We start from the raw sequence: 15,853 nt of genomic DNA on the forward strand, positions 1-15,853 counted from the left end.
CGACCGGTCTGCTTATGCATCACCCGCGTTTGACCTCCCCGAATATGTTTTACTGTGCTTGACCTGACTACTTGTGTGTCACCGAGTTCGACCTGCCTGCTTGTGTATCATCGTGCTTGACCTGCCTGCGTGTGTGTCGCCGAGTTCGACCTGCCTGCTTGTTCATCATCGTGTTTGACCTGACTGCTTGTCCATCATTGTGTTTGACCTGACTGCGTGTGTGTCGCCAAGTTTGACCTTTGTTTTACCTGCCTGATTGTGTATTATCGCGTTGGACCTCCCCGAATATGTTTGACTGTGTTTGACATGACTGCCTGCGTGTCACCGAGTTCGACCTGCCTGCTTATGTATCATCGTGTTTGACCTGACTGCGTGTGTGTCACCCTGATTGACCTGCCTGCTTGTGTGTCACCGCGTTTGACCTGTGTTTGACCTGCCTGATTGTGTATTATCGCGTTGGACCTCCCCGAATATGTTTAACTGTGCTTGACCTGCCTGCTTGTGTGTCACCGAGTTCGACCTGCCTGCTTGTGTATCATCGTGTTTGACCTGCCTGCGTGTGTGTCTCCGAGTTCGACCTGCCTGCTTGTTCATCATCGTGTTTGACCTGACTGCTTATCTATCATCGTGTTTGACCTGACTGCGTGTGTGTCGCCGAGTTCGACCTGCCTGCTTGTGTATCATCGTGTTTAACCTGACTGCTTGAGCGTCACCGAGTTTGACCTGCCTGCTTGTGTATCATCGTGTTTGATCTGACTGCTTGTGTGTCATCGCGTTTGACCCACTGCTGGTGTGTCACCATGTTTGACCTGCCTGCTTGTGCATAACTGTGTTTGACCTAACTGCGTGTTTATCACCGAGTTTGACCTGACTGCTTGTGTGTCACCGCGTTTGACCTGTGTTTGACCTGCCTCGTTGTGTATTATCGCGTTGGACCTCCCCGAATATGTTTGACTGTGTTTGACATGACTACCTGCGTGTCACCGAGTTCGACCTGCCTGCTTATGTATCATCGTGTTTGACCTGACTGCGTGTGTGTCACCCTGATTGACCTGCCTGCTTGTGTGTCACCGCGTTTGACCTGTGTTTGACATGCCTGATTGTGTATTACCGCGTTGGACCTCCCCGAATATGTTTTACTGTGTTTGACCTGTCTGATTGTGTATCATCGTGTTTGACCTGACTGCTTGTGTGTCATCGAGTTCGACCAGCCTGCTTATGCATCATCCGCGTTTGACCTGCCTGCTTGTGTGTCACCGAGTTCGACCTGCCTGCTAGTGTATCATCGTGTTTGACCTGACTGCTTGTGTGTCATCGAGTGCGACCAGCCTGCTTATGCATCATCCGCGTTTGACCTGCCTGCTTGTGTGTCACCGAGTTCGACCTGCCTGCTTGTGTATTATCGTGTTTGACCTGCCTGCTTGTGTATCATCGTGTTTGACCTGCCTGCTTGTGTGTCAGCTCGTACGACCAGCCTGCTCATGCATCATCCGCGTTTGACCTGGCGGCTTGTGTGTCACCGCGTTTGACCTCCCCGAATATGTTTTACTGTGTTTGACCTGACTGCTTGTGTGTCACCGAGTTCGACCTGCCTGCTTGTGTATCATCGTGTTTGACCTGACTGCGTGTGTGTCACCCTGATTGACCTGACTGCTTGTGTGTCACCGCGTTTGACCTGTGTTTGACCTGCCTCGTTGTGTATTATCGCGTTGGACCTCCCCGAATATGTTTGACTGTGTTTGACATGACTGCCTGCGTGTCACCGAGTTCGACCTGCCTGCTTATGTATCATCGTGTTTGACCTGACTGCGTGTGTGTCACCCTGATTGACCTGCCTGCTTGTGTGTCACCGCGTTTGACCTGTGTTTGACCTGCCTGATTGTGTATTACTGCGTTGGACCTCCCCAAAAATGTTTTACTGTGTTTGACATGACTGCTTGTGTGTCACCGAGTTCGACCTGCCTGCTTGTGTATCATCGTGTTTGACCTGACTGCTTGTGTATCATCGTGTTTGACCTGACTGCGTGCGTGTCACCCTGATTGACCTGACTGCTTGTGTGGCACCGTGTTCGATCTGCCTGCTTGTGTATCATCGTGTTTGACCTGACTGCGTGAGTGTCACGCCGTTTAACCTGACTGCTTGTGTCACCGCGTTTGACCTTTTTGCTTGTGTATGTGTTTGACCTGGCTGCTTGAATCAGTTCGTTATATCTAAATCGGGTTATTTATTGGACCAACGCTGAAGCATTAGTTATGGTTTTGTTAGAACCCTCTGTTCACACCATCCTATTTCGTTGTAACCGGAACTAACTCTTGTACATTGTACTGAGGAACCGGCCACGTACTATGCTGCTCTGGGATTTGTCTGAGACGGACTCTTCACTGCCTCATGACATACAAGCAGAACACTTTTTATGTCACAACACATTTTTTCAGGACAACCTGCATGCCCAGAGAACAATACTTTTTTGTAAAACATGTTGTTGAAGCTAGAAATATAACATACGACGCAACTGTTGTTGGACATTCGTTGACACCAGTGAAGTAATTTATGTTCTTTTTTAAAGTACGGTTATGAATACATGTATGTTTGTTAGTAGCCATTGTTTATTTATCTCAATAAATGCTGATCGTGCTTGGTAGGATTTCAAGAACTATCGAGGTCGTTCAGCTCCCATTAATTGTTTTCATAGAGGTACTAGATGATGTAGTGTTTTTTATCTAGATGTGATATTTTTCTTGAATCATGTAGATTCGATTTGTAACCATTTGAAATGAATAGATAGAACGACGAATATACTATTTATTTGTATTCAGAAATAAAAATATAAGCCCTGTTAATGAAACTTCTTGATTGTCAGTACTGGTGTGATGCAAGTGAGTGAGTGAGTTGAATGTAACTCGTTTTAAAGCGGTATGTTCGTTGCATCACTGCGTGTCAGCCAACACAAGGAATGCAGGCCATAAATGTTTACGACTTGAAACATGGTGCTTACTTGAACTGTCCTAAAACTCACGAAAACAAATATATTTGAACACCTGCTTAATAAACCAGTGAAGATTCGGTGTAGAATAGGTGTAGAATAGGTCTTCAGGAACCCATGTTTGCCTTAAAAGGCGACGATGCTTGGTGTAAGAGGCGAGTAACGGAATCGGGTGTTCAATTCGTTGACTTGGTTGATGCATGTCATCGTCTCAAAATTGCGTAGATCGATGTTCATGATGTCAATCACTGGATTGTCTGGTCGAGACTTGATTATTTACAGACCGCCGTCATATACGTAGCTGGAATATTGCTGAGTGCGGCGTTAAACAACAAACAAACAAACCTGTTTAATATGTGGGGAAAATAATTGACCTCCTGAACATAAAAAAATGCTGATTTCAAACCAATATCTCAAAGATGCTAAACTTAGGGCTGCTAGTTACATGCTCTGGCAAGGTTATGAAAGGCAACTCTAGATCTGCACAGCGAATTGCGACACCTTTGGACTGCTTGGTCACCAAATATCTGCGAGGAGCAGATTCAACTGTACGATTCCGACAATATCATGAGTGTGTGTCTATGAAACTCTATCAAATAGTGATGATACAGGTGTTCGTGATGTCCTGCCCCACCGGTGGCATTCGTCACAGACACATGAAAAGGAAAGTCAGTTGAGCACCTGAAAAAAACCCGGGAACATGTTGCACAGGTCGAAATGGGGAATTGCATCGGCCATCTCTTGTGTCACTGGTACGTCGAATTTGGAAATGTCCTCCATATGTCTACCATAAAACGTTTTGAAAGCTTTACTGAGGCCTTGAATGTTGTAACCCTGATGAAACAACTTTTGAGCAAGAGTCTTATGACGTTCGTAGACATTTTCGTAGAAAGAGCATGCTCGTTCGATTGTACCTCAAAATCGTGAAATGTAAACACCAAAGGCTGCAGCCGCAGGAATATGGCTCGACATGAAGAGAAAGTTGACTTTGGGACAGTTGACGTCATCTCTGTTGTCATAGAGTCTTGTGGATATTTTCTGTCATTCTTTATGCATAGATCTAAATATGAAACAGATAGGGCCATGGAGCTGCATGCACTGCACAAGCAACAGCACTACGAACGGTATCAAAGTGCAAGGTTTTTTTTATTGCCTGGCATCTGCGTCAATCGAACAGTGACAGTTCAACAACATGCCAAGATTAACAGAAGTGCAAAGAAACATCGTCATGGGCCGCTTGCAGGCAGGGGAATCCCGATCAGCTGTAGACCAGGGTTTTCAATGTAGCAGCCAGCACCATCACAAGGCTATGGAATCAGTTTCATCAGCATGGGTCAACACGTGATCGGCCAAGGTCGGGACGACCATGAGTAGCCACCCCCGCCCAAGATCACTATATTCGACTGCGCCACTTACGTGAAAGGACGACCACAGCCACCTCAACCGCATCCGAAATACCCGGACTGTGCATAATCTCCGACCAGACCGTACGAAACCGTTTAAGAGCAGCAGGTCTACGAGCAAGACTTCCTGTTTGACGCGTCATATTGAGTCGACAACATCGTCAACAACGACTGTATTGGTGTCGTCAACACAGGGTATGGCCTCAACTGCGATGGAGAGATGTCTGGTTCAGCGACGAATCAAGATATTTCCTCCGTCGAGGGGATGGAAGGGAACAGGCTACAGACGTCGGGGAGAACGTTACGCCGGAAACTGTGGACAGGAAGTGGAGAGGTTTAGTTGGGGGTAGATTTATGATATGGGCAGCTATCTCTTATCATGGCAGGACAAGTTTAGTCAATATCCAGTGCAATCCAGTGCAATCTTACGATACATCAAGGAAATTCTCCAACCACACGTCCTCCAAATTGCAGCAGGTGTATTCCAGCAGGACAACGCTCGACCTCATACAGCACAGATCACAAGAGCCTGTCTACACAACAACGACGTTGATGTTCTCCCCTGGCCCTCCAGATCCCTGGATTTGAACCAGATAGGCCACCTCTGGGATGAATTGGATAGACGGCTACGTACGTCGACGTCAACCACAACCACAGATGTTGCAGCAGTTGGCTTTTGTGTTGCAGGCCGAGTAGGCTACATTGCCTAGGATGTGATTCGCATAGTCGTCTCTTCCATGGAGATGTCAGGCCGCTGTCGACTCCAACGGGGGACATACGCGTTATTGATGGTAGCTGACCTTCACCTTGGACTTTTCCTATGTACCGATAATTGAGATGACTACAATCACCAAGTGTTCCCTCAACAACATTTAGGCTCAATACCTTGTACGGTTCCTCGTGTAAATGTATTTTCCTACCTCACACAAATTTGGTTTTGAGTTTCATTTTTTGAATAGTATATTTTAAACATGTTCGTCAAAGTTGCATGTGACACTCAATGCTGAACAATATTTATAAACGTCTTCTCCTTGGTATGATTTTGTTATAATCAAAGGAGTGTCTGAGATGAAAATTGTCAATTTAAACGAACAGTATTTGATAGAACCAGGAGGTGAGTCGAAATGGGGTTTAAAGTGGCGTTCAAAATTCATTCTTTAATATATGTAGCGACGTGTTTGTGCGTGGCTGCTTGTACTAGTCCGGGATAATGCCGAGTTTAACATGAATACCACCTCAGACACAGGAGACTGCCTCCTAGCTGACCAGTCCTTGTTTTAGCATCTAAATGCCCTGCGCCAGGCAGGGTAATAACAAGTACAATCTTTTAAGATCGTTTGGTATGACGCGGCCGGGAATCGAACCAGGCTTTCCAGGCAGACGCTCTATCTCCTAGACCACGGAGGCCGTCCGATAGAGTGAGTATTGTTGTACGCCACTTTTAGCAATATTCCAACAATATCACGGCGGGGTCACTAGAAATGAGATTAGCACATTGTACAGATGTCTGTGATGGAACGTGTGACATTTTAACCACTAGGCTATCCCACCATCCCCCGTTCGACAGAACCAGGAAGTCTTAGACAGCACTGATAACACCACGACAAGATAACATATCACCATATGTCGCGACAAAAGATAATGCACATTATATCAACAGTCACTGTTGTGCACTGATTAAATCAGATAAAGTCCATGTTGCCATTGTGCGACACAGTGACAAAGCTGTAACGCTAAATACTTCAGATAAATCTGTAATGGTTAAGATATATACTGACAGAAATAGTTAGAAAAGTTTACTAATTCAGTGAATCTCGCTTCTTTACTAACCAGTTAGTAAATATTTGCTAATGAGACTAGTAGGTGGCCTATCGTAAATTAGTACGATTTGCTAATCAGTTAGTGGAGATTGCTGGCTTAAGTTGTGAATTATACCAAATTAATAAGTTCTTCTTTTGCTAAATGTTGTAGTATATTTACAAAAAATTTTAGAAGGTTTAAGTACACTTAAATCAATGATCTTTTTTTCTGTCATTCTGCGCTTCCTATTGGCAGCTGCTGAATACCATTTGCAAAAAGATAAGTAAATAACAAATGGCGAAAACAATACAGGCGAAAGAGACATTTAATGATGTGCAGTGGCATTTTAAGTTTAGTTACACAATACTACAAAAGTAATTGACAGGTATATAAAAAATACAAGTCTTGTTTTACACCAGTAATTTTAACTGACCTCCTTTCTTTATTGAGTGCATGCTATAAAGTTCATAATTTAGTCAGTCAAGAAAAAGGGCATTAACGGGGTTATAATGCCAATACAGTCAAACACCGTTGTGTCGAACTTTGATGTGTCGAACTTGTGGTTGTCTCAAGGTGAAAGCTTGGTCCCTGCGTATTCATTTTTTATTCATCATTTCGCTTCGACACAACGGCGTTTGACAGTATACAGCTAAAACTTTGTCTCATAATCCTCTCCTTGTTGACACAAAATGGCGAACGTCACACTGACCAAGACCGAAGTGAGCAATGTCATTTAGGTTTTGGATCCGACACTGAAATGTCTTTTCTCTCCACCGCTGCCGTGCGTAATCTGCGAGGAAGGATAGTAAATTCGATGTTTACTAACCCTATCGCCGCTGTTACTAATTAAGTTTGTAGAATGCACTTGACATTTTATTTATCGGTGTACGCCTTCGAACGGAAAAGAACAAACGCAATTTAGCAGGGCCGTTTAAAAATATACGCTTCAAATTAAGGGGATCATGAAATACAAATGTAAATACCAATTAGTAGAACAAAGATAAGTGTTGACGACAAAGATCCTATGTGAGAACGTTTATGCTTGTAAAACTTAACACCAAAACACATCCTATAGTTTGCACGTGCCTCACGCCATAACGCCACACACGTGCGGAGGGTGGAATTCCTGATTCCTTCAATTTACACTTTCAGGGGAGGTCGATTAATCTCTGTGGACCATTATTTCTATCACTCTTGTTGATTCTGCTCATCATAGATTTGTGATTTATTTCATTTCAATCATTGTTTGTGTATAAACTTGCGATGCCGCGTCTGCAAGGTGGAGCGTCTACGGGCTATTAGCATGCTGAAAAATGGCAGAAGTCAGTTGCAGTGGCCAAGACGTTCAATGTTTCACAGTCCGTGACGTCCAACAAGCCCAAATGTTGATGATCGACCCCGTTCAGGGCGTCCCATGTGGTCAACGACAAGAGTAAAGGTTCGATTGATCCGAAAATCTACGAAATCGAGCTGAAACGGCGAATCAAATTGCTGCAAACTTTCATCACGCCACTTATGTAAGAGTTACGGATCAGACGATCGGAAATCGTCTACATACAGCTCATTTCCATGCTCGACGGTCACGTGTTGTGCCATGACTTTTGATGAGTGCCGGTTCACTTTGCACTTCCTTGATAGGCGTGGACGTGTCTGGCGACCTCGAACCAGTGTCAACCTCATGACAGATTTGGCGGGTGATTGGTTATGGTGTGGGGTGGCATCACTGTGACAGAGCCAGCCAGACTCCATATTGTGCAAGGAAGGGTCACTGGACAGTGCTATCGGGACAACATACTGACACCCTTTGTTGTCCCGTGTGCAAGGCGTGTGGTTCGAAGGTTCGTCTTTCAGGACGCCAACGCCCGTGCCCACCGTGCACGAATCGTCAATGTTCACCTCTAACAGCACAACATTTATAGCGTGCAATGACCAACAAAGAGCCCAGATCTTTCTCCCAATGAACACGTCCTGGGATAGGATAGGGAGACGTGTACTACTATGTCACAGACCGCCGACCACGTTGTCTGAACTCGGTCAGACTCATACACAATATGCCTCGTCGAGTAAATGAATGTTCGACAAATCGTGGTGGTATTACGCACTACTGATCCAAAATCGTCAACTTGAAAGTTCCCATCTTTCCCCATTCGTCTTCAAGATTGTTGACGTTATACTATCTACTGTCACACCATGTACTGTCATACCATCTACTGTCACACCATGTACTGTCATATTTCACTATTAGTTGTGATATGTTCCCGGTTCGTTTATTATTATCATATTACTAGAAACTAATATCTCTTCCAATTTTAGAAATTTTAGGTTATTTCCGTCCAGCCCTACTTTCTTTAGAGCATAAGTGTATTTTTATAAGACAAATCAAAATAGGTCTGTTAAAACGAGTTTAACAAGTCACTCAAACGTACATTGACCACGAGCGTGATAGGGTTTTGGAAATGCCTTCCACCCAAGCGTAGGTGGATTTGCATTCCCGTCTTTGATTTGTTTGTTTAAACCAACATTCAGCACTATTGCGGTTATATGACGGCGACCTGTACATAAATGCAATCAATCAGACCACCCGATCCAATATGATAAGTATAGGTTGCTTGGGAACTAATTTTATATTCTTACTCGGAATCCATTACAACAAAACATGAAAATTCAACATTGGCTACTCACCGTATTAACGTTGATGCTAAATGACAATGCTGCCGTCTGCACCGATGGTAGGCCGGCAGTGGGCCGGTCGCTTCACGTCATGTCGGTTCGTTGTATCAGCAACTCTGATTGGCTTAGACATTAAATGCGCACCGATGAGGAGAGAGTTTACATGGCACAAGTGCTGAACTGAAATAACCTGAACTATGGAGACTTAGAGGGGTCATCGCCATGTCGTCTTGAGATATCCATGGGATAATGGGATTTTGCGACAAAGCGTTTGTATGATGCGATATTGCGATAACACGACAAAATATGGTGATAGAAGATAGAGCGATATTGCGATATCTTCGTTTATAGTTATATCTGCGCATGCTCCAACTGAAAGCGAAGCTTGCAAAGTTAAGCAAAGCGGGTATATTAGAACGTAAAAGATTGTTATGTGTTCTGCAGTATAATTGCGAATAATCCGCGGACAATCCATGGAGAAGTTGCGAAGAACCCGCGGATTTCTGTTTTTCAACCCTAATTAGGAGAATGGGACTATAACGCCGACAAGGCGTCACGCGCCATGACAATACTCTCTCATTAAGTCTGACTAAAATGTAAATACATGATGCTACACTATGAATGGATTGCAGGTTGAGTTTGATACATATTCGTCAAGTTGAATAACATTCTTGTAATAATATCGTTAAATATTCTTTTTGACTTAAATATTTGATTTATGATCAGTTTGCATTGTGTGTCTTCTGGTGTATGAATCTGCATGCATACACAAAGTATGTACTTGCATATAGTTGTTTGGAAAATGCTGCTGTATTAACGGTGTTATCACAGTTGGTAAACATATAGGCCGACATACCAATCACTCAGGCCTCACAGTTAACGTTGATGTGAAGTACTACTTTCGGCTTATTCTTTGGACTTTACGTTTGTGCACGTGTGTCAACACACATGATAATAGCTAATTACGGAAAAAATACCAAAACATGTAGCTGCGTCATCAAAATCTTTAAGATGTTGCATATTTTGTTGTGTGCTGTATCACGTTCTATGAGTGAGTGAGTGAGTGAGTGAGTTAGGTTTAACGCCGCTTTTAACATTATTCCAGTTATATCACGGCGTGTCAGCTTAATGTTGGAGGAAAGCCCGAAGTGATGCAGGTCTCAGACGTTTACCACTTCGGTGAAACCCACGAGCACGGGTATGTTGCTGACAAACCTAGAAACATAATTGGGACGAACCGATATTCGAACCCACAATCATAGGTTTCTGGCGTGCCCAAGGGACGCAACTCTGCACAGCGAAATGCGGCGCCTTAGACGACTGGGCCACCCGTGCCCCCCATCACGTTCTATGACTAAACGACCTATTATTACAATAATAACAGAGAATCGTTTCAATAAGCACATGCAAACACAGGTCAGATAAATAAAAAATCGTTATGTTTTTCTAGATATTAAGGAACACATCCAAATTATGCTTTCGAAATCGTAAGGTGTATTAGGCTAGCCTGTCAGTCGGTGATTATCTTGTCACACTAAGATTCGGTTTGATGTCCCATATGAGTACAATGCGAACCTGTAATCGTAGCCTGCATACGCCACCCGTCGAAATATTGCAGCAGCATTTCTTAAGGAACCAAACGCTGCGCGACAAACTGTTTTAACAAAGGAGTATAATGTTTTGAAGGTTCATTTTAGTGTGGCAATCACAACAAAATGTTCAATGTGTACAACCCTCAAGTGTAATTAAAAGTGTATTGATTAAAGTTAATTGTGTGCAAATATTGGTTGTTATTTTATGATGATAAATGAACCAGATGTGATTGTTCTGACGCTTGACATCTACGTAAAGTCTATACTAAAGTCTTGTGATACACTGTAAAATTAAATTTTCGTTGTGTTCATTGAAATTCCTGCATTCTCATTAGCTGAATTGGTCACGTGTTATTGCCTTCATTTCCCAATGAATGTAAAAAATGTAGCCACCGAGGCGCACTACTTTTATTTCTGCGGAAAGTCGGGGAATCCCAATATTACAGTCGAGGGAATTCCCTTTCTGCTCACGTGTAACGCCATGAACAGGACATTTAGCGACATTTATGCATATTCATTGTCCAAACTACCCTCTGAAACCAAAGGCCGAGAAGGAATGAAACAGCAAATGTGGAGGCTCGCTCGCCTGTTTTTTCCCCGCTCGCCTCGGTTCAACTTTCATGTCTTCGGGTTTCATTTCTAACTAGCAATTTTCAAACTGTGTTTTACCGTAATGAGCGAAGTAATGTTTGAATCTGGCGGTAACTGACCATGTTATTTGAAACAGCCGCCTTCTCTCGGACATATTTCTTCCGGTTCGTTACAGTCCGACTGTTGCAGTTCTTCTCGCCCCTGGCCTTGATTGACGGGTCCAATGAACATTGTTTTGATTCAACTCTCCATTGATATGCTACTGACTGTGTAGGCGTATCAAGTTATGTGCATAGATTAAACGATCACCTGATTCATGTCACGCCACAGTATGTATTCATACACCTTGAATGTTTTTCAATCTCGTCATTTTTGTCTCTTTTGATATATACAACTGTTTTTGGTTAAACTATTGTAGATAAAACATGTCTTACGTTGTCGAATTTAATTATAAGCATTGACTGTGTCTGTCTTTCGGTTCACCGAATAAAATACACAGTCAATCCTTTAGTGACAATCGAAACGTTCAGTCCAAGAGATAGGGTATGTTTATTTACCCTGTAATGCCCAAACGTACTCGTAACGTTAGCATTATGTCTAGGGTATTCAAATAGGTAATTCTTAGGTGGAAACTACGTCTTGACTATAGGGAACACTAAAGACATGACGCAGAACTTTTCCTGTTTGGCTGATTGTTTTTGAGAAAATGCAAGACATTGGAGGAGAAAGTATCAAGCTCCCTGTGTATTGAAGATGGCATTTGGTTTCGACTGTACCAGATCACTGAATATGTTCCGTCCACAAATTTTCTTCCATGTTCCACTGGAGATCTGAATGCAGGACTTGCAATATTGGCTTTCTTCCAGATGGAAGAGTCAAAGTGAACCCAGAGGAGTTTTTGTAGCGGTATACTCTTGGTAGGGGAAAGGGACATGGATCACAGCCCTTTACTTTATTAGGTGGTGCGAAAAATGCTGAAAATGCTTTTCTTGAAAATGCTGTAGTGTCGTCACATCCAGTGAAAGCATGGAAACATGGAAGAGCCTCACAGATATCCTCACCAATAGCTGAAGCAAATACGTTGCTATCACTATAGCTTCTGGTATTGTTGTATTTCCTGTGTCGTATTTTCCAGGCGGTGCAGCAGAATTACCATATGTTCTGACTGAAATCCTTGGAGATTCCAAGTCATTGCTGGTACTGTATGCACGAAATATTAAGCTTGTATCTGCTACTTCGTGGCCGTACTGTAGATGTGGAACAAGTAATTTGACAGCTTGCCCATTGTTGGCTGTGAAAACAGCAGACGCTGTCGATGTCAATATAGACTTCAAATCCTGACAAAACTATATTCATTTGTTGCTCATTATCCTATTCGGTTGGAGTACTCTACGTTTGGCAATCATGTCATATCATCTTAGAATCACAAGCATATCATTGCTCAACTACGTTGTGAAAATGTCCAGCGCAATAACAGCTGTTGAGGTGAGTACTTGACACTTTTATTTTAGTTCAAAGAAAATTGTGCTCGTTTAACAACACTTGAAAGATGGCGGGTTTGGACACAAAGGATGATCATGAAACTCTCGCCATGAGCAAAAGCTATCCCATGTCGGGAGTGATCAAGAGGATTTGGAGAAACGTCTTGAAGCAATGGAAAATTGTTTGAAGCCATTTAGTGAAGCATATCCCAACTCAAACCTTTATTGTATCAATTCTGGAAAGGCTGTACCAGACGAAATAGACAATAATCTTCTTTCTGTGCAACAGAAAGGAGAAGAATGGCAAGGAGAAAAGTGGAACAAGCAGTTTGAAGATGGCTGCTTTACTCATCCTCGTCGATTTCAAAGACCTATTCCATGACGTAATGTAGTACATTTTGATGTTGAAACTGCGAAACTGTCTTGCAAATTAAAGATATATGAAGGTAAAGGGGCCGAAATACACATGCGATCTTGGTCCGCTTGCATAGAGCGATCTTAGTGCTACGACTTCCTTAACGAATTTGACAAATTTATTAAGGATTCGCATGATTTCTAGTCACGAATTTATTAAATTTACAAATATTTGATGAACAATCCCAATCCGGTAATTATTTCTCAAGGATTCACATGCATTGCAATGCTATCAATGTTACACATCCTACAAAGGAATAACAGTTATAGTTTCTTTACATCTGATATCATAATGCAACGGCAGTTCATGCTATCTCAAAAACCATAGGTATCTTCTCAATTCCTTGATATTGATATCTGTAACATTATATTTTACAGTCAGCAACAATTCAATATTCATATAATCTGCAAGTAGTGTTGAACCATTGATGTCACTAAAATATTTTGCTGTCACGGGCTTCTAATCTCCGCCTGAACATTTCTTGGAATATATGAAATATCTTCAGTACCTTGACTTAACTATGTATATTCAACACTACACATACATTTGCTTGGGATAGCATTCACCAGACAATTTTCGCTATAACTTTACACATTTTTGGTAGTGGTCTATATAAATTCCAAGTCTAAGACACTAGATTATCACAATACCACTTCTCATACTGTCATAAATAATCACCATTTCGATTTTTTTTTCTCCTGTCATCCATAATTATCTGAGAGCCCAATAATTTACAACATTTACATTAGGTGTCACTCTTACTTTGCAGGTCAATAACACTGATAAAAAAGATATAAATAATCAGTATACAATAATAAAAGTAGTTCCAAAATATCCTATAAATATATAAATATACATCTTACATCTGCATCTTTTATCATGAAAATTGAAATTCTTAAATAAACATTGCAAATAAATACGGACTGATAACACAACTTTGTCAGACTCTTTATAAGCTTGGTTTATTTCACGATAAAACATTGTTGGACATGGTTGACTGATTCTCTCATATTTGTTCAATATGCCGATAATTATATTGAGAATCACGATGAACTATTATGTAATATTTACAGTGATGATGACGTTAATAATTACATAAACAGAGATGTGAAGAGATTGAAGCTGGCAAAAATAATTTTGCTGCAGTGTTGTAGTTCCTTCTTAGTTCCTTACTCTTATATTTAATAACACTTTGAAGACAGGAGTATATCCATCAGAATGGGCAAACGAAACTTATAAAAAAGGCAATGTCAAATGTGTTAATAATTACAGGGGTATATTTTTAGTGGACACATTTGGTAAAGTATTTTGTATAATATTAAATGAACGTTTATTTTCGGATTATTTTGAGGAGATTCAAGAAGCTCGGGCATGATTTCGGAAGCGTTACTGTACAGCCATGATAGGAAATATGTATTCCAAATGCTTTGCGGCAGTTAGAATGTCTAAGATATATGTTGTTGAATATTTTGAATGTTTGAGTGGAGTTCGACAGGGTTGTGCCTTGAGTCCTTTTCTTTTTTGCTACTATGCTAGAAAATAAAGAATGTAAAAGCATATCTGAATATCTGGAATTATTAATGTTACTTTATGCGGATGATATATGATACTGCTATTGGATTGCAAAGAAAGATTGATAGTTTAAGACAGGTTTTGTAAATCTTGGTGATTACAAGTTAATATGGATAAGACGGAGATGTTGGTATTTCGCAAAGACTGTATTCTTGAATTCTACGAAAAATGGTAAATGGGTGGTGATCCATTTAAAACTTCTACATATTATAATTATTTAGGGGTGTTATTCTCGAATGGGGCCTCATTTGTAATAACAATGTTGCACCATAAAATCCCATGTATGCCTACAAATTTACTCCTTAAGCTGTTTGACACCGATTTTATAAAATGGTGCAGAGACTGTGGTGCTGTAGAGACTAGTATTAGACAAATTTCATACCAATTTTGTAAATATGTTTTGGGAGTCGGTAAATATGTATGAAGAACTGCACTTTAACAGAACGCGGTACACATGGTTTGTGTGTAGATTATTATGTTAAATGTGTTACCTGCTGGTCCAAATTGTTAAGAATATCGGACAACCGTTACCCCCAAGCAATGATATTCACTTATGCGAAATATGGATGCAGTCGGCAGATGTACATTGCCTGGGCGTCACACCTGCGAATGTTATTACATAGTGTAGGATTTGTATTTGTATGGTTTAACCTTAATATTGGAGATTTCGCTCATTTCAATATTTAAACAGGTTACAGGATTGTGGCAAACGAATTATTCAGGCCAAACTTAAGGGTCATAACGTTGTGTACATTATAAACTGCCGAAAACATTGGAACTGTTCATGCACTGGGCATGAACATAGGCCAGCCGATTGATAGAATTGTGCAAACCCTACCTAAGTAAGGATTGGTGTGTTGAGTGCTCCAGTGCCCTCAGGGCTGTATTCCTGATAGCAAACCAACAGTTTGGATAGTCAGTCAACAGATTGGGAGGTACCAAACCTAAGGCACCGAGAACAATGGGGAGTCGGACAACTTCGTACTTGGGATGCAAGCGTGACATTTTGAAAGTGAAATGTTTTTCCTCAGTCTTGTCAATCACATTAGTGTCAAAGGGGCAGAAAATTCAATGATATAAATGATTTCATTGGATTCATCAACAAGGACAAGATCAGGTCTGTTGGCCTGGATACGTCTGAGGCTGTAAATGGGCCTATTCCAAAGAATTTTGTATTCATCATTTTCCATGTCGCCCTCTACATATCCCGGGTCGTATCATGGGTGGATCTCTGTGTCAAAACCACGAGCATGGCGAAGACGGCAATAAAATGATCGAGCTACACCATCATGGATACTGTGTTTGAGCCAAAGCTGGGCATCCACTGACAATGTCTTGGACAATC

The 15,853-nt window shown here is 41.7% G+C and overlaps 1 long non-coding RNA gene across 1 annotated transcript in view; it reads right to left on the reverse strand.

Moving 5' to 3' along the window:
- Window positions 1-9,967, reverse strand: part of LOC125376875 — a 79,324-nt gene extending 69,357 nt beyond the window's left edge. The window contains exon 1 of the long non-coding RNA XR_007219363.1: window positions 8,870-9,967. This is a non-coding gene — a long non-coding RNA (uncharacterized LOC125376875). The remainder of the gene's footprint in view (window positions 1-8,869) is intronic.
- Window positions 9,968-15,853: the final 5,886 nt, after the last annotated feature.

Source organism: Haliotis rufescens, unplaced genomic scaffold (assembly GCF_023055435.1).
Source record: "Haliotis rufescens isolate VD_foot unplaced genomic scaffold, xgHalRufe1.0.p SCAF_8, whole genome shotgun sequence".
NCBI classification, from domain to species: domain Eukaryota; kingdom Metazoa; phylum Mollusca; class Gastropoda; order Lepetellida; family Haliotidae; genus Haliotis; species Haliotis rufescens.